The sequence below is a fragment of the Amia ocellicauda genome, chromosome 21 (genome assembly GCF_036373705.1).
Source record: "Amia ocellicauda isolate fAmiCal2 chromosome 21, fAmiCal2.hap1, whole genome shotgun sequence".
NCBI classification, from domain to species: domain Eukaryota; kingdom Metazoa; phylum Chordata; class Actinopteri; order Amiiformes; family Amiidae; genus Amia; species Amia ocellicauda.
In genome coordinates, this window is record NC_089870.1 from 12,300,516 (window position 1) to 12,326,595 (window position 26,080).

The 26,080-nt window shown below is 35.5% G+C and overlaps 1 protein-coding gene across 4 annotated transcripts in view; it reads right to left on the reverse strand.

Moving 5' to 3' along the window:
- fut8a (fucosyltransferase 8a (alpha (1,6) fucosyltransferase)) overlaps positions 1-26,080 on the reverse strand; it is a 252,183-nt gene that overhangs the window by 200,012 nt on the left and 26,091 nt on the right. For 2 of the 4 annotated variants that reach the window (XM_066694458.1, XM_066694453.1), the window contains exon 2: positions 11,823-11,962. The exons of 1 other annotated variant lie outside the window; for it this stretch is intronic. The gene's annotated coding sequence lies outside the window, so the exon portion shown is untranslated. Of the gene's footprint in view, positions 1-11,822; positions 11,963-22,945; positions 23,008-26,080 lie in introns of those variants that run through there. One more of the 4 variants, XM_066694454.1, reaches the window with a different exon arrangement.

Consider the following 26,080-nt stretch of genomic DNA (forward strand, 5'->3'; position numbering starts at 1 on the left):
GACTAATCACCGCACATAAATATATAGTAAACTTCCACTCCTAGGCAATTTGAAAGAAACGTTAACTGCCGTTTTCCACAGCTCCCACTATTCAGGCCGTGCATCAATACAGAAGAGTCATCATTCTGGATGAAAAATGCATTAATATTTTACAGTTCCCTGTGCACTTATGATTCATACATATTATGGTAGTTATTGATGCCTCTGCTTTTCCATAATAAAAAAGGCATCTTAAGCATAAGGCCATCGAAGAATCCATATTTATGTTATATATATATAGATAGATAGATAGATAGATAGATAGATAGATTTAAATGATCCAATTAACTTCTAAATGCAGTGGGAAAAAAACATTTTTTTGATGTAAACACTTAGTTTCACACTTGTAGTAGTTCCAAAGCATTAGCTGAAACAGCGTCTGGCACTGCTCATGCAACCATTTTGCAACAAACTGTATCGCCCCAGGGATAGAATGGCATTCAAAATTATTGCAAGAGTAAACAGAGCAGGGATGTCACCCCAAACTTCACAGACCACACCACTTTGAAGCTAGTGGGCCGTAGTGTATAAATAGAGCTAAATAAGCAAAGACACTATGCCTAGTGTGCTCCTGTAAGACATGTCACACTTGATACAGAGAGTGGAAAAAAGCCATTCATTATTGCCATCTGCTATAAAATGTACTTGAACATTCACGTTTCCAATTTGACTATGGCTAATTCCCTTTGCAACCAATATGCTTTGGCACAATAGAAACTTCTTTGGAGATATTTACAATGCTGTTTGGGTAATACCAGTGATTTAACTGTGCTAATTTTCTGCAGCCATATAATAAACCATACTTGGCATTATTTGGGCATTAAATGGTCACTCAGAGATGCCGGAGGCGTGTTGGGGGATTGTGCACATGTTAGTCCTGACTCTGAGAGGGCCTGACAGGTATTAAAGTTGGTGTTTATCCAGATGGCCAGGAACACAACACCTTGTGTTCCCTATACCACCAGGGGTTTTACTGCCTGACTGCTTTGTCATTTGCAAAATAAACCATTCTTGCTCTCAATATACCTTCAATATTTGCTAACTGATTCCTTTTCATTCCACTATAGTTCTGGACTGTTTTAAGTCAGTCAAAACTTTCATTCATAGTGAGTGCCTGCAATCGTCAAAGTTGGTCTATCCTACAGCTCTGGAAAAAAAGAAGAGACCAGTTAACATTGATTTCTCAACTTGGAGTGGCCTCTTAATTTTTTCCAGAGCTGTATGTTAGGGAACTGAAACTGTTAACACTGAAAACATTACTTAACTATAAAATGCTGAGCCTGGGTCTGTGTTTTGAGTTTAGATTTCAAACTGAATGTGTTTGATCAGCATTGTAGCTGAAGCTATTTTTGTGCTCGTGTTCTGTTAGGTATTTGATTACTGAAAGGCCTTGGAAACAAATGAGCGGGATAGGCTGAATGGACTATTCTCATGTTCTAATAATAAAAATAATGTCAAAAATTTGTCAAAGGAGATGTCTGCTTAATTACGTGAATACTTCATTGGCAATTTGTTTTTGAACAAGCACAGCAACAAAGAGAAAAACATTACGGAGTAGGCCACAATTTTCAGTCGATATTGTGAGTGTGTGTGTGAGTGTGTATGCTATAATCTAGGAATATCTAACAAACCAATAAGAACCAAAAGCACTGGACCTATTGAAAACACATAATAAAGCAAAGGTCTGAAATCATACTGTGTGAAGAGAACAGCAGTGACACACTTCTTTTACAATTCAAGTAAATGAAGCAGACAAAGACTGAGTTGGAAGCCAGCTCACAGAGTAATCTAAGAAATATGAGCCAATTCATTAGACTAGAAAGTATTTATGAGGTTAGTCGCATAGTTCACATTGCCTTACTCCGGTTCACCAGTGATGCAATATCTAACGATATCGCTGCACTTAGAAATGGCTCACCCACCCGGAGTCATTTGATTCGGCGGAAGAGTATTTCTTTTTTTGATTCAGACACTGACCTCCACACCCTTGATAGGGTGCTTTTGTTCCCCAGTTCATTTAGCAGCTAGCCCTTGCACTCAAGCATGCTTTTATGTGCAGAGGCCTTTCAAAGACTTCAAAGCAGTAGTACTTTGAATTATCTGTACAACAGTGAATGCCAGGTAGAAAATGAAAACAAAATGAGTACTTCTTAGAAGAATTTGTAATAAATAAATAAATAAAATACAAATACAAAGATCAACCTTTTTCATGCAGACATTCCATTCTTGATGTGTGTCATCCTTTGTAAGTTCCTCCCCAGATTGTAATCTTCTGTTATGAGTTAAACATTGAATAATAATGATGCTGCACTGCTGCCTTTGTACTTGTTTCCCAAGATGTTTTTGAATTATATTTCTAACAAGAGAGAATAACTGCATGCTGTAGGCACAAGGATTCATTTTACATTAGTGGTCCTCCAGTCTTGGTCCTGTAAGCCAAGGGGGAATTCTGGTTTCCATTCCAACCAAGCACTCAGTTACATAACTGAACCAATTACAGGAATAAAGATTAATATTATGTTTAGCTTTACATGTTCCTTATACATAGAAGATCTATAGAAATTAAAATGTTTTTCTTTAGATTTGTATGTATTGTCACTTTCTTTACCCTACCAATTGGGAATTACCAATTTCACAACTTGGCTCATCACTATGAATACATTATAAGATGCTTTACATGTTTAAGTTGAAGTAACAGTAAGTTTAAGTTGACTAAACTAAAACAATGGTTCAGTTAATATACCTGGATTTGGATCATTCCTTGGAGACCAGATTGAAACATATGACTGTTTCAGAACATTAGACATTCTTTAGAACTTAAAACACTAACTGTAATATTCCACACAATGAGAGTGTGACTAAAATTAAGCAAATAAACACTGTCTGAGCTGAAGTTTTCATTTAATCCAGGCAATAGGACCACCCCCCTACCCTGTGTCTATTTCAGAATTGCAGTGGGATGGGAATGGCATTGGAACTGAATTGAAAATTGCTTGTTCATAAAAATATTTTTTAAACCCTTCTTGTAGCTTTTGCAATTACAGGTTTACCCTTACATTCTCAGGCTCTGCTTTTCTAAGAATCAAGAAGTTGAGTTCAGTCCTGGCTATGATATTGATTGCTTGAATACAGTAATTTTACAAACCTCACAGAATTACTTTTCGCATTAGTTCCAATATAATTCTCACTGATCATCTCAGCGGAACCATTGACATTTATATTTTAAATGCTTTGTTCTATTTGTACAACCTCTGCACAAAAGAAAGGAATATATTGGAGACTGAGAAAGAGTTGGTCCTTTTCAATTCATGCTTACAATTCATTATGTGGCCAGTTGCATAGCTAATTCCTTTGGCTCAGTCTGAATTCAGGCTACCAAAAGATACACAGAGAAAATAGTCCGATGGTCTATTTATTGTAACTGTGTACTGAGTGCATGATGCTCTATATACAAAGTAGTGAAAATCACCCAACCCTTTTCTGTTCTTCCCATTCACATTAATTGCATTATCTGATCTGTTTGCTGTAATTATCTGTAGCTTTTTCTCCTTGCATTACAATTTGCCACAATAGGCTAGGTTTAAAAAAGCAACTGGCAAGAAATGTTATTACATTATGCACTGAAATGAAAAAATCATTGAAGAGTGTACAGATCTCTAATTCTCTAATACACTTTCTTTCCATTATTTCTTTAAGTTTTTTTTTCTTTCTGGCTTTGTGAGACCTGCATTTAACTGTCTAGTAAGCATCTTGAGAATCAGCTGAGAGAAATCTACACAGAGGTTTCAGTTGGCTTGTGTCTTATCTTGAGAGGATGTCACCTGGCAGCAAATGGCACTGAATGGTACTGGACCTAAAAGGGTCAAGGAATTCAAGCCAAGAACAAAAAAAAAAAAAAAAAACTTTCTTACTTTAGAAACATCAACACCAACCATAAACACTGGTTCTCAGTTTTCAACTGCTGTTATTTCCAACAAAAGCTGTACTGGTATGAAGCTTTAAGAGCTGACGTATTTGCTTAGTAGACATGTGAAATCGTACCCTACAGAAACTTTCAAGGCAGAGCCTGCTCACTACTATATAATGTCCATTTCAAACAAACCATTCCATTTCTTTTGTGTCCGTAGTCCAGATTATAAAAGGATCTTTTACATTTGGTAGTGTCGGTTCAATGCTGAATAATAGATGCCACGTAACAATTTTCTTCTTTTCAATTCAGATTTCTGACAGGTTATTTAGTCCACAACTCACTGTATGATATTGCATTAGCCTGCCTAGTACAACTATATCTAGAGCCAAACTCAACAGCCAAAGAAAATATAATGCTAAAATAATGCCAGTGCTTCATGGGGAGTTGGGACACCTTTGTCCCCATAACAAAGGTGTAACCACTGGACTGTATATACAACTTATTTTGTTTATAGTGTTTTGCTTGTCTGTTGTGAGCAATAGCCATTACCATTTGGCAATTTATACCAAAACGGGAGGGAACACAAATTACACAACAAAAGAATACCATAAGAAGTACCCCTTTTACAGATTGGTGCCCATCTTCACTACTGATATATGAGTGAGTCACATAGTCTAAAGTAAAGCTGACCCAAAAGTACAACTGCAAATCAAATCAATGGGCACCCTATACAGTAAAATACAAGATATTCAGATGGTTCACTTGTAACACAAAACAAGCACTTGAGACGCATTGCTACTATATTTCCCAATTCCCAGTGTACAGCCACTGATAATTCTCACAACCCCCCAATAATAGGAAGTAGCTAGCAAAATGCTACAGGCAACTGGTCGCATTGGGACTTCATTCAGCTATCCATTAGATCCATTAAGCTAACTTCCAACAAAGAAGGATCTCTCTCCTGAGACAGTGTACCCCCCTACTAACAATCTTGCCAACAGTGGAGGGGCTCTTGCTGACAACCCAACCCCATCCACGCAGGACTGAAAAACAGGAAGAGCCGCAAGGTAGACTTTCATTATAGCTGGGGTCTTTCCATGTTCAAACAATTCTTGTACAAACTCCAAAACAACAAAGACTAGAAACAGGTTATTCCCCTGATTACTGCTTTGATCGAAAAACACGTCCCCATTGAAGTCAAACTAAGAACATGGTGCTCGGGATGACTTTACACACCACTCTTCAGTTACATTTTTCCATTAGATAACTTTTTTTTACCATATCAAACTGCTGTGGTTTCATAATTTTAAATGTAATGTGAAAGTTGTTAATCATGCAGATATTTTCACTTCTTTGCATAAATGAGCCTTTTTGGTCTTCGGGACACATGGGGAGAAATGGGCATCTGACTCAAAGGCTAGTAGGGATATTGACCTTGTGTTAAAGAACGTGCAAGTACACTGATGTACAAAGTTAATCTCATAAGAAGACCAATAGACCGTTATCCCTTTTTTCTATGAACGCTTTTTGGATAAGGCTGGGAAAGAGAGATCAACAACTATAGCTGATAATGGAGGAGGGACTCTAGAGGAACCTGAGAGGTTGCCATTGTCCATCCCAAACCCTTCTCCAAACAGCTTCAGATATCTTCTGGCAACCAGCAACACAGACTTTCTGAATCTTTGAACTTTCCTAATGGCAGGAACACACATAGACCTCCTAGTACTGCATGTCTTGAGTTGCAGACACACAATCTGTCAGATACAGATGGCCAACGTGATGTAAAGTGCCCTGAGTTAGGGATCCCTGTAGGTTTTAGATACATCTTTCAATTAGTAACTATTTTATAGCTGGAAACCACCAGCAATCTTTCTTCTTATACTAATAATAGGTTTAATTAAGTGAAAGGAAAAAATAATTTCAGGGAGCCTGAAATTACCCTAAATCCCAGGGTTGCACTGTGGAAAGATGCAAAAGCCAAGCATTAATTAAATAACAAAAAACAGACTGCAAAAGCCTCCCCTTCAACCTATATGCACTTATTTGAATGCCTTGTAGCTTGGCAGGTGGATGAGCCCATTTTGGCCAGTTTGGTTTCCAATAGTTTTTTTTTTTTATCTGAACCGCTAATGCATGTTAAGATGCCATGTAAGGGAATCTGCTTCAACAGTACTGACAGTAGACTCCCACAACCCTTTGTCAATAGGGCCCTCAAGATTTTACAATGAGCCTTCATACTTACTTAGAACAACACAGAACTCAGCAGGATAAAACCTTTCCATGAGGTTGTTCCTCAACCTCTAAGAACCCATGTTGACAGAATAGCCAGGCTCCATTTGCAAAGCTGACAGTCATGTCTGTGTTACTCAAGTAGCTGCAGAAAAGAGATCATTAGGTGGGAAAATTATTTATTTGCATTATAGAAAGCTTGTCTTGGACTTCTAGTCTTCTCCTGAAAAAGCAAGTCAGGTTTTAAGACTGGATTCATTATTTCTATGGCTATGAAATTAAAATTAAACCTGAATAAAGGAAACGATTCAAAACCTGCAGTACACAAACTTCCAAAACTAAGAGAAAGGCCTACTAAACACAAAACAATAATGTAAGTAAGGCAAACAGTCTCTTTCACACTAAATTAAGAATTAATTTCAAAATGTAGTGTATTATTGTACACAGGCTTGCCTGCATTCTGGGTTCATCTGTTGTTTGCACACTTAACTTCTTTGTTTTTTTACAGCGTAAAGAACATTTCCTGATTCATATGCTCTGACATACACCCATAGGGAATTTAGTGCAGCTGACTACTGTGTTGCATTAATTTCACTAACCCTACTGAAGGAGGTAACATCTTTTGAAACACTGTCACTTCCCTATCATTATCTACTGCGATGGTTCTGACATCCAACCCCATCAATATATATTGCCTTAGACAAATTGTCAGAACACTGATAGACACCTACAGGAAAGTCTCACACAGAATACATTTGCAAACAGCAAGCAAACTATAGTATTTATGTGACATTTGAACCAGACTACAAAGGGTAAAGTGAGTGTAGAATTGAAGTCACTGCTAATTGGTCAAAATGTGTATAAGGGGTAGAATCAGGTGACTGCCAATGCAGATTTCATATTCTTAGTATCTCGTAACACAAGTTGAGTTGAAAATACATTTACTTTAATGCAGAGAACAATAGCAGTGTTTTCATCTGGCTTAATAATTAGCTGCTATTGAGCTGGTGTGAGTTCGAATGGGAAGATGCTCGTCTGTTATCAAGGTGGTTTTCAATGGTAAACTAGATGTGGTTATTGATGACCAAGATGATGTGTGGATCGTTCGTCTGAGAAAATTAAAGAACTATGTTGTAATTGCAGAACTTTCTGATAGGCAGACATTTCATTAAGTGTTGCTCTGACAATATTACCCATTTGTTTGTCTCTGTTTGTTAATTGTATTTTCAAAGGTTTTATCATGAGCTGTTTTGATCATTTGCACATTGCACCTTACTCCATTTGCACATTGTTATATTACTTTTTTGCACATTTATGGCTTGCTGTCTTCTGTATTAGCTATATGCTGTATTGCAATGCATTTCAGGATCAACAGTGTACTATATTAGTTCCACCCAGTCAATGTTTACATTAAAATTATTAACAGCAGTTTTGATGCTGTTTGGTGTTTTAAGTGCTAGTTAACAGGTTTTGTGAAAAGGCAAAGACATACTGCAGAACACCTGTTTTGGTTAACAGTGCAATAAAAGAAAGTCAATAATCATTGGCATGGCATTGTTGATACAATAAATGTCAAATGAAATTTACAGAGAGACATAAGAACATAAGAAAGGTTACATATGAGAGGAGGGCATTCAGCCAGCCCATCTTGATAGTTCTAGTAGCTAACTGAACCATTGATCCCATCCAGCTGTTTCTTGAAGGAAACCAGGGAATTTGTTTCAACAAAATGACCCCGGCATCTATTTTTCGATTTGACTGTCTGGCTTTTTTATGTAAAGTAGTCATTACAAATAGCTGACTGTTCACATGAGGTCTGTATTTTGATACTATATGCAAAATTGATAGTTCAATTCAAATGTTTTGGGTAATGGAGAATGCTAACAAAATCAAAACAAATTTGTTTCCTGGAATTTGACAAGTTATGGAGCCCCACATCTCTCTGTGGGCGACAGCTAAAATAACGTAACCAAAATATCTATTTAAAGATGCTAGCGGCAACTGGCGTCACAGACTTCTGACTGACATTCAATTTAGGATGACGACTTTGGGGATAAATTACTACTAAATACTTTTCGTTTTTTTGTTTTGTTTAACAAATTGTTTTAAAGCATTTTTACATAATCTCTGATGCTTGATCTTGTATTTCTATATGGGAGAAAATAACAATTCAGAAAAAAAAAAATACTGTTTTCCATAATACAATAAAATACACCACTGTTAACCTTGAAATGTCCATCAGCAACTTACATTAACAATCTTGACACCCACAATAAACTGACCAATTATCTTCCTCTTTTATAATTAAATAATTTCTGGTTATATGATTATCTCAGAAGCCTTTGCACATGAAATATGGGTTTACATGTGGAAATGGGTGTTTTTCCCATGTTTTGGTCCTTTTTACGACATTTACTCTAGTATTTGTGATTGACCCTGTCCATTTTTAGGGTCATAAACCTGAGTTTTCGAGATTCTATATTTCTTTTTTTTGTTTTAGAGAAGATTAATACATTTTCATGTGAATAGTTAATATTGATTCTCCCTTGTTGTATTTCAGGGAAAATGTCCTAAAAATGACAATCATCATATATTTAATTTCTCAATAAATGTTTCTTGCTTCTTTTTAAATTGTTAAATAACTTCCTTTTAACTGAGTTTCTGAAAACATTAAGCTAATTCAAACCCAGTAGCTGGCTAATTTCCCTCACCATAGCACAATAAAGCACAGCACCAGCAGTGTATCAAATTAGCATTCAATGAGATTTTTGCTGATTATAAACCAGAGCTTTTTAAGTTTCTTTTTATATCCTGCTTTCAACTAGCAAATTCAAATTAATGCAACAATTTGGCTTTAAGGGAGAGATTTTCTATCTATATTATTCTATAACTTTCTTTGTAATTTACATTATAATATGCTTGCTAAGAACAGCAAAGTTTCAGTTTCAAAGGCTTTTTTTATTATTTTTATTGCTGACACTTTTGGAGACATTGTGTTGTACCATTCCAAAAAGCTTGAAATTAACTTTTCACATTTAATTAGAGGTTCATAATATCTAGTCTCAGTATTTTCAGAGAACATGACCACAGCGATCTTGTGTGGAAATTGGAGATGACCACGTTCCCACTTAATTTTTACACACATTTTCTTTTAAGTTACCATGTCCTGCAAAAAGGCACGGTAATTACCACACATAACAGCAAATACTAACAGGCCATTATTATAAATCTAACAACACCATGATAATGTTCTGAATTACTGTCTCATTCCACATTCTAGCCTGACAGAAATTAAGCACTATCTGTTGTGTATCTACTGGATATTCATCTCGGGGTGCTTAAATTCAAATGTATGTAATCTAATCAAGACTTTTATCAATTTGAAAGACTGAAGAACTGACCAATTACAGTTACATAGTGCTCCAAAATATTACTTTACAAAAATATATATACATGTAGATTTCTTCCTGACTATTTTGGCAATGAGTCCATAAGCACACCTTAACTGGTTAACAAATTAAACCTCTAAAATGATAATGTGACCATAAACAGTTTACATGACTTGCACTGGACTGCAAAAGACCTTCACTGAATTCAAAGGAACGGAAAGGGTAAAATATGACACCAGAAACTAAACACATAAATGTTTAAGCACAGTGCTAGCTTTACATTTTTTTCCCTAAAATAATAATAACTAAATAATGGTTTCATTGGACTGCATTTGGCGGTAAAGGGTGGATCAAACAAGCTGTTCCTTAACATCTTGCCCTATACGCCTCTTTATAGAAATTCAGTGGTAAATGGCATTGACCATGTCTAAGCAGTAACTTCTGCCACTGTTGGTCCAACAACATAAGCCTTGAAATCTAAGTACTTTGGTACTATGTGTACTTCTCTCCAGAACAAAGAGGATTAAAGATATTAGTCCAGTGGCAGATGTATTATATTGACAGCCTGTGAAGTACGGAGGCAGTTTTCTAATCTGTTTTATTGACATATCAGATTCTTTCAAAAGATTAGCTGTATTTACTTGATACAGCTGATGACTTGTTCAGGAGTATCCACCAGACAGGACTCTGGACTAAGGCCTAACAGGAATCCTACAGACCCAGGGATATAACTCAGGGGAATACAGCTTTTGGGATCATTCAGCATATTTACATTGTTTACATGAGATCAAGATTTCCAATGAATACTGTTTTGTGAAAACTGAATAAGAAAAAATGTGTTTAGATGAAAATCTAGCCAACGTTTTGAAAGTATTGTACTGTTTACACTGTTTAGGATGAATACACTGCTGATGAATATGTGGTATCTGTGTATTTCTGTTTCACACCGGTTTAATGCATTCAATAGCTTGTGAATATTTTCACACTCATGAATACATCATTATTTTGTGGAATGTAGGTTTTAGGTTGAATATGAATCTGCCATTATTTTGTAGAAACTCAGTAACACTGATGTACAAGGACAGCAAGCACCTACAAGCTACAGTACTCAAGCTTCTTAACTAAAAACGAATGTTGGATTAAACTTGACAATCAAGCATGATTTAAAAAAAAAAGTGGACAAATCAAAATCTTTTCTCTCTCTTGGACTTAGACATAAGCCTTCCTTCCCGGCCTCATGAAGAACAGCATCGTAGTTTACAATGCATATCACAGAATTACTTAATGACAGCCAAAGGGATGCAACAAGGTCATAGTAAAAAGTGCAATATGGAACAAAAACACACAAACTGATTTGTTCAGTCAATCCATTTTAAAAGCCTAGAACATCTTGTACTACAAGACTGATTTATTTGTATTTCATATTCCCCATTTGTCCTAAATCTCTGATTGCCTAAACCTAACTTATATAACTTGCAAAAACATGTACAAAGCAGAGAGAACTGTAATTTTTTACCTACACGAAACAGAGTATTTCACAAACTGTTTGATCTTGGGCAACTGATTTGATTGCCTGCTTAGCTTAATTATTATTATTATTATTATTATTATTATTATTATTATTATTATTATTAATTTATTAGCAGACGCCCTTATCCAGAGCGACTTACAAAATATAAGTGCAATACAAAGTGCAAAAACACACTGCAGTACAAGGCATAAAACATTACAAATTCCAATTTACATAATGCAGTGCAATTCAAAGCATAATACATTTTACGAATTCCAATTTACACAAGTGTATACAATATATGGGGTCTTACATCCTGGATTGTAAAAGCTGAGAGCAGACAAGATGTTAGGTCACAGTCAAAATAACAATACGAGTACTGTTATTGTCATGGTCATGTATACAGATCTGTTTCACAGCAAAACCTTGTGGCTCCATGTTTTTCAAGTTAAAAATCAGTAGAGCCTTTTGTTTTTCTGAGGAATATGTTGTCGTTGCTCTTAGGAAGATGAATATTACAATCACATGATGCAGTCATTGTCCTAAAGGCAAAGTCTCTTAAATTGACTGCACTTCTGATCTGAGCCTTTCCACCTCTAAACCAGTTTCATTCAAGCAGATAACATCCAGTATCTACATCATAATAATTAGAAATGGGTAGTTGGCAACTAGTGTCAAACAAAGCTGTGCTGTGTATTTATTGTTTTGTGATGTTGTTGCTGCAATACCCAAAGTCACAACTTACCTTAGCAGTGATAATGACCGCCTCAATACTCTAACTTGAGTTGCTCTATGTCTCTCCAAGAGTCTGTATGGATGTCTTTAATTGCAGTTGTAATTGAATGCTTCCAGCTCAGTCTTCAATGGCAGGCTTGCTCCAGAAACCTGAAATCACAATGAATCAAAAATAAAGTAAATCCCCATTAGAGGAATACAAAAAACAAACTGAATCTGCTTGTTGAAAGCTGGAGAAAGAGCATGGTACTTCATATAAAAGGATCTATATACATCTCCAACGTACTCGGTTAATAGATTGAAAAATGTCTTTATCCCTGTTGGTCCCTGCATCGGTACTCTTAAATAATTATCAGCGACCCATTTACTGTATGAAGTGCGGTTGCTTATTTATTTATTTTTCAGCAGAGAATGCCTGTCATGTTTACAAAAAACAGGTCTTTGTTACATATATATGCCACTATTAATGACGTCATTCTGATTAAATAAATCTGCCTTACAATAATAACATTTCATCATACCACTTAGCCTGGTACATCATCATGTTTGCAATTGTTAAAGTTTAAAAAGCTTATTTGTAAAATTCTGTTGCCATTGTATGCACCTGATGCATTGTGGGATAATGATTCTATGACTGTTATTTGATTATTTTAAACTACTCACTATATGGTTATTTCACAGCTGTACAATTGTTTGTAGATGTTCTGCTTTTGTTCCTCATTTACCACATCCTAAATAAAACAAGCTATTCTTCGATCTTGACACAGCCAAACTGCATGGGAAAGCAACAGAAAGAGGCCAACAAAATACGCAGTAAAATGTGTTGAATTCACATCAAAACCCCAACAGTAATGCACACAGACTGCCCAGGTTTGAATTACACATCCGGTGTTGGTTACCACAATAGAAAAATGGTTTTGCTGCTTCCAGAAGGGGTTCAGAGAACGCAGGTAATGTATAGTCTAGGACTTAAGAGCATGCCCTACATTAACTTAATCTAGTTTAGCTGTGAACAAAGTCTTTCTGGAGGTACTGACAATTCCTTATTTCTGCCAAACCTTTACTTTATGTTCAATATGGAAATGTATACCAGAAGTTACATATATAAAATACTTGCAAGTTACTCTGAGGATATTTTTCTTGATTTGCTGTTGTGTTTTTTACTAAACAAATTCTACTATAATAGGAAGGTATGAACATGAGTCTTCAGTTATTGACAATCCAAAAGAGTAAATTTGAAGAACTCAACAACCAGGTTTGTTGTAAGTAATCAACGTACATGCTACTGGTTTAATATAAAATTACTCAACATATAAAGAGTTTTAGTTACTCTGTAATGGTTTCACTTAGCTGGATGCCTCTCATCTTATAATTAAATCAATAGATGTTAGACAGGTATTAAAGTTAAATTAAACACGGGAGTCCCATATATATATATATATATATATATATATATATATATATATATATATATATATATATATACACGCACACGCTATGTACTCTATGCCTATTTAGCTCCTCTGCAGGTCTTCTGTTATTGCTATTGTTCATTCCTCACCTGTTTGACTTGATTATCTTGATTATATTAAACATTTGTTTATAGCAGGGTAAGAAATAGCTACTGTGAAACACCCAGTAGTGTCCTTAATTATTAGGATATATTTAGTACTTAACCAGTAATTGATGTGATTATTCCTTAATAGTCAGATCCATTAAGAGGATTTGATTGACATCTTGCAGTTCTTTTGTTCTCCTCTGTGCATGTTTCCTCAAACTCCGACTTCATTTAACCATTTTGAACAATTTGTCAAACCACAAATACACAAATATACGTACAAATTTGTAATAAATAACAGGAACACAAAAGCAAAAACCACATACAAAATGTACCCTGTCCAGCATTTTTTTTTTTTTCAAACAATAAAATTGAATGGTCATTTCAGTTTTCCTTTTGTTTTCTCATGGTTATATCGTATGTTGTTTCATTACATTGTTTTCCACAATTTACAGTCCATTTGCTATGGTTTACCACAGAAAACCTCTATAAGAGCAAGCTTACTCCTTACGTCAAACAAGCTTGTGTTTTAGTGAACTACAGGATTATGATATTTAGGCCTAGACCAGATCAAAACTTTGACCTACAAACAAATCACAAAATACATCCCTGTACCCTATTGTATCTTGATTTATAAATAGTAGAAAGCAGCTCCTGGCAATAAAATAATCTGCAATAGGATACTGGTTTTTAGTTCGTGATTTGGGGGGGGACATTTTAAAAGTCTATTATTCACACGCTTCATTGTTGCATTGCGTTTTTGTTTCTTTCTTTTGTTTCTCTTACATTGTGATTGTCTTCTCCAAAAAACAATAAAGATTAATTGCAACAATGTAGTCTTAATATGAAGGCAGGTAGTTCAGATCTGCTTGCTCTCTGCATTATTAATTAGCACAGTGCATGACTTGCACCTTTACACTAGCAGGTTTATGTAACCGCCCCAAACACCACAGAACACCGGAGCCCTGGCTGTGTTTCCGTGAACAGTCAACATTTACGGTACATGCTAAAGGAATGTAAACAGGGTGAACCCGCAACAATGTGTATGCAGCTGTCTTTGTGGCTCTGCTGTATTGTAATCTCTATTAAGGCGACACACGCTGATTAAATATAATGGGTTTGTGCCGGTGTTATTAGGATTAAAACTAAAGCCATCCATCTTTTGATCTGGTAATCCTCACAAGCTTTTCACTTGTCAAGTCTGAGAACTTGTTTGGTATTTACACAAGAACTTGAAGACTGTTTGAGAAAGATACAAACAGACAAGGACACCTTCGGAAAGGAAAAAAAAAAGCAAACTAAACTTTGTAAGCTTCAGATTTACAAAGTGGTTTGTTGGAAAGAAATATATAATTTAAGTAACTGGTATTCATACCATAGCTTGGAAGAAGAGTTTATGTTAAACAAGGATCATATCAAGTACAAAAGGGTTCTTCTGAGAGTATAGCCTGCGTGACACAGCTTCCAAGCACTTCACTTTCAACTTTTGTTTGGTTTTGTCTTTTGCAAACAGATAAGCTCAACCAAAATACAGGACCCTGGAGTAAAACACAGGAACTCACTGATAAAAAGAGTGGACTATTCAAACAACATTATCTGTAAATGTCAACTATTTGTACAAGACAAACACATTCTGGACAAAAAATATGTATAAAATGTATTACTGTAAAAAAAAAAAAAGATTTACTTATAATTTTAACATAGAAATTAGATGATCTATTCAAACAAAAGTTGTGAACCGTGGAACAATGACATTTTGAGCACATACAAATTGGACCCGGTTGAACATGCCTCACTACAGCAAATTGCTGTCATAAAACACTGAACAATTTAATTCACCATGTACCTTGACATATGCAAGCCATCACGGACACAAATTTCTGACATGTACTGGGAGCATGTCACTAACGGTTCCATTTGTATTCCAAATTACCTTACACCATTGTTTTCATAATACTGTTGTTGGAAAAGGCCGAATAACTTCATACGTGTTAAAGTGCATTTGAAAAAGAAGTCAAGTGCCACAAAGAACCTGAAGGTGGAACTGTGCGCATTAATATTCTCAAAACCATGAACCCGAATAAATAATGCATATATGTCTTTACTTCCTGGCACAAGGCAACGATACAAAAAAATCTAAATGAAATGTGACTCAATAGTAATACAGTGCCAATAACTCCATTTGAGATTTCCTGCCTACACTGCAGAACTGTCTGAACAGTATAATACAATATAAATAAATAAAGATAAAAGAAAAGATATCCTATATATCCTATAGGCATTATCCTATATGTTTTAGGATGCATATGTTTCTGCCTGTTTACCATGTAAAAAGATAGATATGTTTTCATGAAGTATACCCTACTGTAAATTCCACTGTCCTATAGGAAATAAATCATTACAAATATTAAAAAAAAACAAATATCAAAATAATGCCCAGTCCCTTCACCAAAATATTTAGAATAAATATCATATCATATTATTTTATGTTCCCCTATATTTACTATCCATTTGCAAATGGGAACATTGTTGCATAATGACATTTAGCATAAATAAGACCATTTGTGTGGCTGATGAAGGATTTGAAGATCTATGACAGGTTAGCTGCGAATTAGACTATCTGTGGATGCGTTTCAGATAAATCAAGAAAACTACACAAAATATATTTATTCTAGGATTGTGAAGATCATCATTGGAGAATGATGTTGTTTTTTTTATCTTAAAATGTAATACAAACATAGCTATTAGTGTATCTTAGAAATAAGATGACTTTGACTAGATAGCGGCAATACATTTCCAACCTTCCAAAAAAATGAAATCAAATGTGCTTAATTTTTAAAGAACGTTTTGGAAGTAATTACTTGTAGCAGTTCAAAGAAGCTTAAATGCGAACAAGGCAATGTCAGGTTGACATAAAAACGAGCTGCCGCAGCTCCATTAGGGAAAATAAGACGATGCATCACAGACAAACCATTTTCAGGGCCAGCCTTATTAAAACGGATAACAGTAACAATGACAAACCTCATTGGGCATATAATTTATGCAGTTCTAAACCTTGTCAAGGATACTATACAAGGTTCAGTGGTTCTATTAAAATGGGTTGAGGGTTTTAAACTTGGGAGACGTGCTGTAATTTCTTCAGAGTAAAGAGCATTCTTGCTTAAAATGTAAAATGTTACTTTCAGAGGGATTATTTATTAACTTCCTCCAAAGAACATGCAACAGAGCACATGTTTTGCTGGCATTTTACTGCCAACGTTTCTCATTAAATTTACCCACCCGCACACCTATCCACCCCCCTCCCCACAGCAGCACACAAGGCTAGCGCTAAATAGCCATCAGCTGTCATCTATTAATCTCTCAGTTCTTCTCTTCTACCCAGCTCACCCCACAGCATTTCAAAGGGGTAAAGGCAGGGTGACTGCTGAGACTGATGCATACATTCAATTGCTCTTCTTCTTTCTGATAAGTAAACCATGTGGTTAAATCATTGATTGAACTAGTGTACGTATATCAATGGCCATTAGAAGAAATAAGACATTATTTGGGGCTGTCAATGGTAGGACTGCTACAGACCTCTGCCCAGAGTGTAGGATACATGTTATAGCCTGGTCCAACATGGTCTCCTATCCAGGCTAGGCTATTACCAATTTTAGCCAAGGAGTGCTCAGTGGGGGGTGCAATGTTGCCTAAGCTCTGCCAGGCTGGGCAGTCCTCCATTCACTGCCTCCTTGTCAACAACTTGGGCAGTAGCTGACTGAATGAAGCTGCCAATCAGTACATTTCAAAGCTTCAAAATGTGTGTTCTTTAGTATTTAGTTTGACAGCAGTGAAATAATTGGCTTACAGAAATGCAAGGTCGACTGGAGTTTTTTTTTCAGCTAGTTGGCATTTCTTAATTATTGTAAAGCTACCCGTGAGATTACAGTGTTTTATTATGTGATCATATTAATAACCCATAATTGCATAGGATAAAGTCACCGGGCTTATGAAAGAACCATAAAAGCAATAATAATAACAATAATACTGGAAGCAGCTGTTAACATCAACAAAAACACTACAGGTGCTCAACTCTTGTAGAACAACATGAGGTTTCTATACTGAAACTTGTCTGTGTTTATTTCCAGGTTCAAAACACTTCCCTGTCTTCAAAAGCTTGAGAAATACTAATTTAAAAGAAGGATCTCTTAGATACACCCCAATTTAAAATATTTAATAAATAAATAAATATTTGAATATTAAAGAAAAAACAACATTTTTATCATCAAAAGTAAGAGTATGATGACAGTCTTTGAATAGACCTAGGGTATATGTTTTGGCCTGATAGTATGTTTTTTTTTCTGTTTCATTGCTTGTTTGTTTTCAGATCTGAAATAACAAAATATACCAATATTTATCTAAAATTCTTATTTTGGGTGTACAATCACACATTGTGTAATTGTTTAATGAGTTCCATTGATGTCTTTACATTCACCCTCTTAAATAAAAGTATATAGTAATACGTTTAACAGGTACAGCTGCATTCAAAGCTGCTTGCCTTTAGGGAATGTACCGACAACAATCTGCGTCCTAGTTCTCAGGAATACATAATTTTGTGTATTAGATTAAAACCAAAACTAACCGAACACAAAGTATTAAGCATTTGATCACACTCTTGCTCACCTTCACTAGTTTATGGAGAAAATAACTGTTGACCAAATTTAGATGGTGCAGTTTTTCCTGAAAATGCTTGTTTACTGAGTAAAAAAATTAAAAAGGTATCTGATACCCATCTGGGCAGGAGTAAGTTCAAAGGGTTTTGGATTTAACAACCCCAAGATAGAGTTTTCAGATTTGGGAAATTCATTCATCTACAGCAGCAACACACAATGGTCCGTAGCACTTTCAGAAATAAGTGAATTTGGCCACAGTTTTCGTCATGTGCATAAACCAGAGCTTAAGGATTTGGCTGCTGGAAGTGCTCTGAATATTCATGATTGGTAGGACGTGATTTACAACTAAGAGATTTTATCCAGGAGAGGCAGATTTATATGTAGATAGCTGAAAGGCAATGCTGAGACAAAGGTCTCTGTACTTAAAAAAATAAAAAAGTCATAATTCAAAATCATTAAAAGTTACCACTTTTAATAGTTTCCTATAACACCTAAAATATAGCACACTTTAATTGAATTGTCTCGACAAACTGGGAAAAACCAAAATGCTACATAAATGAAGGCGTAATTTGTTTAATTAGTAAAGCTTATCACTGCACTAAGATGTGTACAAACAAAAAAACTATAATATCAAAAAAGACTAAACAAGAAGCACTATTGACTATATTTATTGACTCACACTATAATTGTACTGAACCATTTAACCTGTAACTTGCATCACTGTCAAGTCATTTCTGGAGCAATTTTGAAACATACAAAATATATTTTGTTTCCACAAATCACACATCAAACTAAATTTGCTTTTTGTCTTGACTGTAAGTGGTTCAGAGTGCTCCTTCAGTCAGGGAAATATTTCAGGTTTTATAGACCTAACCTGAACAGGAACATGGAATTAAGTATAGGGGCTAAACCACACAGAACAATACGGTCTGTTTTTTCATGCATCACCTCAATTGTCATTTTCACATTTGTGTTGAATATTGGTTTATTCTGATTCGTTTTTGATTTTTGTTTTGTTTTTTTACTTTCTTGGCGGGTGTACCGTACAGACACGGTTATTCATAGCCTGTTTAAGATCAGCTGTGGCAAAACAGCTTTCCATCCTTTCTTTCTTTACTGCAAGTTGGGAGCCTAGCAGAGAATTTGCTTTGGGGCGCCAGTTTTTCATCTTTACTTTACAATGACCTTCTGTCTGAAACTGCTAGGCTGTTTCTTTGCCTCTTTTTTTTCAGTGTATGATAACCAACAAAGAACGATCTCTAAATTTCTCTGCCGGATTTCCCACACTCATTAGATTCTCACAAACCCTTCTCATCCATACAGTAGATTTCTTGGTAAAATAGATAAATTACTGATCTCTCAGTAATTCAATTGGCAATTCCCATGTATAACTGTGTAAATAGGTTATTTTATATATGTTAATTAATATTTGATTTCATAGTGTGGAAAGCTTTCTCCCTCATCTTTTAAAATGTGCCATTAATACAATTTTGGTTGCCATTTTCCAATCCCCTAGTTGGCTTGATTGTAGTGCTGTTTGTTGAGATGGGCCATTGTGTTCTTTAAGAAAAAGTGCACTGCATTTTATCAGAATCAGAAATTAATGTAAGATAAGCATGGCATCATTGAAACAAATGGAGTGTGTGTGTGGATATGAGTACCCCAGAATAAAACAAATTTTTAACTCTAGCCTATAATTTGCATGTTTTTCTTTATTTTCTTTCCCTGTGATAGTAAACTTAAAGCACATATCCTCCAGGAATAAAAAGCAATGATAAAAATATCAAAATGCCTCAAACAATAGCTGGGATCACAGACTCCAGGTTTGTTTGTTAAAATAACTTGAGAGGGAAGACATTTTCAGTTTCAGTTCATATTAGAATCTAAGGATAGTTTAAAAGAATGAAAACCTGGAGACAGCTGGATGTTTTTAATGAAAGCATAGAATCTTGCTGCAGGTATGACTGAACTAGTATTCAAAGCCTTTTTCAATGTCACCACAAAATAAACTCAAGAAGTGCCAAGAGGCTCCATTTATGTTGTCCTCACAGGAACCCACAATAATTGCATATCAAAAGCAGATCCCCGGTAAAAACAGATCATTTGCGGCAATGAGATGGCAAGTTCGGCACAACTGAGTTTGAAATCATCAGACAAGGAGCAAATAAATCCCACATTCAGTGTGATCGAGTACAAACTGATCCTGAATGCATAAGCTGCCCAGTAAGCTGCCACACTCCCTGACTCCCTACTGTTTTACCCCCCCCCAAAAGAAAGATCTTCCAAGTGGTTTCGCCTGGCCTGCTGAGGAAGCAGATGAGAACCAGCTAAAGAAATGCTGCTGTAATGGATTCAATTTCCTGTGAGGTAAAAACCACAGATCTGTGCTGTGAAGTGATCGAGAAGCAGTAGGACTGGCATCTTAGACGGCATCCCTCAATGCGAGAGAGCAAGCCTTTTTCTTTCCCTCGTTTCCCCTTCTCTCGCCTTTCAGTCACTGCGACACTGCCCCCCCCCCCGCTCTCTTCACAGCGCACCCTTCTCTCTGTCTTGAGGTTGGATGACAGCATGTGCCGAAAGACTGTGACCTACATTCAGCTGCTGTTAAACTGCAGACAAGACTGCCTGCTCAGAAGTGCAGTCTCCATTTATGAGACGGTATCACATGCTCGCTGCTGTCAGCCAATTACACAATCGGTGCAGTAATGAAGCGCTGGCTTACCAAAGGGGGTGGGACACTATTTAAAAAGAATCTGAACTGAGCAGCGCCTACTGTACTCTGGGGTCATGTGTCCCTTATCAGGAAATCCAATAAGGACAATCTCACTGGATCCCCGGGAATCCTATCAGCTTGTGAAAACTCTCCTTAAGACACTGTAATGACTTTGATGTTACCCGTGCACTATAATGGAAGTTTGATTACAAAACTACCTAAGTGTGAAATTTCCATTTGAATTAATTTGATTTCCCTCTCTGGGGTTTCACCATTGCATTAAGAGCAGGGTGCCTTTAAAAAAAAAAGAGCATATTTCTTCATGCTACGGCAGATTAAATGATTTAATTGTGCCTTTAAAATGAAGTTCTGTATGCCTTACATATTTGTACATTGTATCATAATTGCTAGTGTTACTATTGTGTAACATTGGGAACTCTACCGTTTGAGACACAGACACTCCACTTTATACCAATTGAGTTAAAGTGTACTAGAGAGTGACGTCACAAAGGTGCAAAAATGTGCATGGAGAGTATTAAAAACATCATGACAACCGAGCATACCTTAAATACCAAAGCACTGAGGCATTTACAGCCATGGAAAGGGCTGTGGCCCATTGACACCAGAAGAAAAAGACTATTAGTGGAACTTTACTGGTCAAAATACAAAGTAAACCATGCAAACAGGTAAACAAGAGCATTAAATATTTCCACACTGAAGTATTTTCAGTATATATATATATATATATATATATATATATATACATATAAACATTATTTTAATTTAAAAACATTTTTTTACTGTGTCTGCTTTGGCCATTTGGCGTGAAGTTTTATTATGTCAGGAGAGAGAGGATTTGACAGGAGTCTGCTTGGGATTACAAAGCTTTTATGTGGTTCAGACAACACTAAAGTTAGCCTTGCCCTATCTCACCATACAGGGCAGCTTAGCATGACCTTTTCTCAACCATGAAAACAGTATTTCTGCCACTCATATACTACAAGCATAACCACACTAGTATTTGTCATAAAACCTATAAAGAACAAAGTCTAACCACAAACAATATGCTTTATTGTGCACTGAATTTGTAAAGCGCTTTAAGATTACTTTCACCATGATAATGATGCTATATACAAAATCTTAACCTCATTCACTAATTCCAGGCATTTCTATGCTTAGACATGTGACACCACAAATATGCCCCATTTTCTTTTGTCACCAAATTAGCAGTGTAGCTGCAATGCATCATGTAGAGGCAGAATATCTACCAAACTGCAGCTTACAGGTGGCTGCTCTTTAGCATATGGTAGTTGGATCAATGAGTCATTACCGCAAATCATTCTGAGATCCATCATTGTGATAAAACGCACTGCAGTAATTGCAAGCTGCTGCAGCTCTCCAAGAGAGCGGACTATTGCTAATCATTGTGGGTTATTTTTCTTGTATTTTTGTCACTTAATTAAAAAAACTATTCTCAAGCTATGAAGTCGTCAACATTATAAAGATCCTACAATTTCCCAGCCTGCATTTCTCTAGTTTCAGAGTCATTCTTTGTACTGATTACTGTTATATTCAGAATCAATTCTGGAAAGAAAATTAAATGTAAATGTGCACTTACAGCACACGCTAAACTGAATGTCCTTGGTGGATAGTGTTTCAGAGGTTGAGTTGAGTTACTTAATTACCCAAACTCAAACTCGCAAACTAAAGGTTACAGTAACACACATCATAGTTTTAAGGATTCACAGATATAGCCTAGCTACCTTACTAAGTACTCCAAACAAAAGCCTGAGGTTGTTACGGACTTAATCTGTGCATCATGTCTCAGAAACTGTATAATTGCCGCCACACACACTTAAGAGCAAATGAAGACAGGAACCACAGTATATTATTTTACCAATCCCCTATTGTTTCTGAAAACATTTCGTGACAGACTTAAAATTTAAATTGAAGTGGTCCTATCTGCAAACAACATCAAATACTTATGCTCCTTACATTACCATAAACCACATCACTGAACTGGTTACGACATAATGGCAATAGACATGTTGTCTTTAAAAAAGTACAGAGATCACTGAACATTTACACAACAAGGCTATAGTTTGTATTTATTCATTTTTAAAGTAAATTCAAAAGTTTCAAAGTAAATCCATCTAAAGTAAATGAATTACATCATATTACAATTAAAAGCAATACAAGTAAAAACGTACCCTCCTTTCAATCAAAAGCTGCAGTACTGTTCTGAGGAACTGCTTGGTCCTTAACTCTTCTCCAATGCATTAATAAAAGCACGAGTGATGACTTGTGTAACAGCAAGTGGGAAAGGAAGTGACACCAAGGAAGGAACGTTGTTGGGGAAAACTATATCGTTTTTATTGAAATGCAGTGTCTACTTAAACAGAATGTTGATTCAATTAAAAAAGATGTGTGTGGTTGCTTTTATTTACTGTAAGCTGTTTTAAGTCCTTAATTAATATGAAAATAGATGTCCCCATGTGTTTAATTGAAAACTTTTTTTTCTGAATAATAACTGGTGGTTCAGTTTGCAGGATTTAAAATGACAATGCCTCTCTTATGTATAATAGTTGCTGAAGTAAAATAAACAAACACAAAACATTTACTTCTGCAGAGTCACTTCCTGCCTCATCTTTAGGATGTGGAAATCACCCAAAGTAAAATTAGAATCTCAAAGTTTGACTTTCTGTCCAAACCTTACTAGTGTCATGTTGAAATGATGATAACTCCAATGTTAAAACATTGTGCATGTATCAGTCTGAAGAAAAGTCCATAATTATGATATAACGAAAGTGTGAAAGTCAGGGTTAAATGGCGAACCATCACACACAGAATAACACCTTCAGCTCAGATGCACACACTCTTATCTGTTTGTATGTTGTTCTTGTTTTTAAACAAATTATTGAGTGACCACGAAAATACATTACACTGAATTAGCCAAATATGAAAGTTTCAGGATACAAACAATGTAGGAAGAAACTAAGAAAAAAATATAATATTCCATTAAATGTGTGTCAGAAAATAAGTAGCCTAATTACACAACATTTTTATATACTCGCGAACAGACATTTTACATGGAATCTTTTTTTGTTTCCAATTGACTTTTCTTCTGTAATTGGCTAAGTCAATACCCCATTCTAATTAAATTAGATTACTTTATATGCTGAGACAAAGTATTATCCTGGCTGTTTTCTTGAGGATGTAACACCTGTTTCACAGAAAACATCTGTTTCATAAACCATTTGCTTTTTTTTCTTAAACCCGAAAAGCAAGCACCAAAGAAGAAACATAACTAGGAGGCATACAAAATATGCAATTACTTACTCTTTGAAAGGGATTTAGTTATTTAAGCTGACTCATCTTTATCTTCATTGAGACTATTTAAGGAAGAAGTAACAAGACCATGCAAATGCTTGGATATCTAGTTCAAACTGCAATTAAATTGCAAGCAAATTAAATAATGGTAAAAGCATTCACTAGATTAGTAAGGATTTTGGTCGCCAAGGCAGAATGAAGATATTGTTGCTCAAAGAAGAAGTTATGGTCTCAAAGGTATGTGTCACAGAAATGGGTTAAAGGAATTTAGAAGTTTAGTTAAAATATCAAAAATCCTGCAAGGTAATGCCAATTCTACCAAAAGAAAGACTTCAAAGTCAACCACAGAACAGAATGCAAATGCTTTTTAATAATTTAAAAAATATACAGGTAATTCATGTACAGAGCATTATGGGTGTCTGGTAGACCAAGCCTACTCGCTCAAACTGATACCTTAAAATCATTCAAGAAATAATCTGATAAGATTCTTAAAAGCATAATCTTGGACCATAATCTACGCGCAACCAAAAAAAACAAACTGATGAATCATCTACCTAAAAGTGGTTTTAGTGCTATGAACATTTTTTTCTAGCATGACACTTGATCAGGTCAAAAAACTATAACAATTACCGACTAATTCCTCTTTCTAATTTTTAAATTACATTTATTCTGGTCAGGGACAGAAACACAGATTTTTATAATCATGTAGTAAATCTCAGTAGATGTTACAAAGGAGTAATGTCAACCAAAAATAAAAAGTGGATTGTTTGTACTACTTAGTAACTTGTTGTTTATTCCTTACAGTTTATTCCTTTATTCCTTATATATAAGGTAATGCCATTTCCTTTCAAAGATAGGAGTGCAGATTAATTGCAGTAGTGAGTGTTTTCACCTGGGAGGACTTTACACCTTGTTACCTACAGAGGATAAAAGCCCTCCCTAAGTGGCCTCAGGGAGATGAATGCAGAAGCAGAAAGCAAACCTGGGTGAGCTGCTGAGACCCAAGACTGTGATTGGCTTTGTGTTGGTCCTACTACTGGAAAGGACTCCAGAAATAATAATTATGTTATTAGACTGAGCAATAGAGCCCATAAAGCTGTTGGCTTGAAAGCCTGCAAGGTTTTTGTTTTGTTTGTGGGGCAATCTTACTATTGCCTGTAGTTTGTTTTATTGGTTTGTATGCACTCTAGATACCTACAAGAATGTAGGTGGAAAAATCTAAATGAATCCGTAGGTGGTGGTGGTGGTGGTAGTAGTAGAGCAGTAGGTTTTTAGTTGTTAAACATTTAACTGTCTTTGTGTTTTTTTTTCTCTGAAGTTTTGAAACTGACCTACTGTTCAGTTGTGATGTCATTAATGGCCCTACAGTAATGATTGGTAATTTACCAATTTAAGATTGTTTTAAAATTTTAAAAGACTTGCTTCACACACTAAGGATATTTTCTTTTTGATATTTGTCTCCTTCTAAAAGACTAATGTAAACCCTTATAAAAAAATGTTAGATGTAAATTGTAGTAAGGAGTTTGATACAGAGTGTGGGAAGAGTGGAAGAAGGTTTTTTTTTTAAGTGTGTGTGTGTGTGTGTGTGTGTGTGTGTATATATATATAATTTCAAAAGTGTATACAAGCTCTAGACCCAAACCTAAAATGCAAAAGTTTAACTGCTTAGGGTGTAAACTGCACTTATTTTCCATTGATATGAATGTAAAGAGCTTTAATCTGTTACTGCCCACAATACAATTTATTTTGGCCTCTTTTTTTTTTTTTTTAGATCTACTTTTTAAAATTTGTTCAACTTAAACATTTAGTTGGTCTAATAAAAATTACATTGGGGGTCTGTTATGGAGTTATGGGAAAAATAGTACATCGAAAGACCAAACAAAATCGGACAAAAAAAAAAAAGTATGCCAGTTCATACTAACTGAAACCATGAAGAAATTTAATCGCTATCTACAGTAAAAATAAAACTGAAAATCCTGGTTTCACAATAAGTTTGAAAATAAGTTTTGATAGAC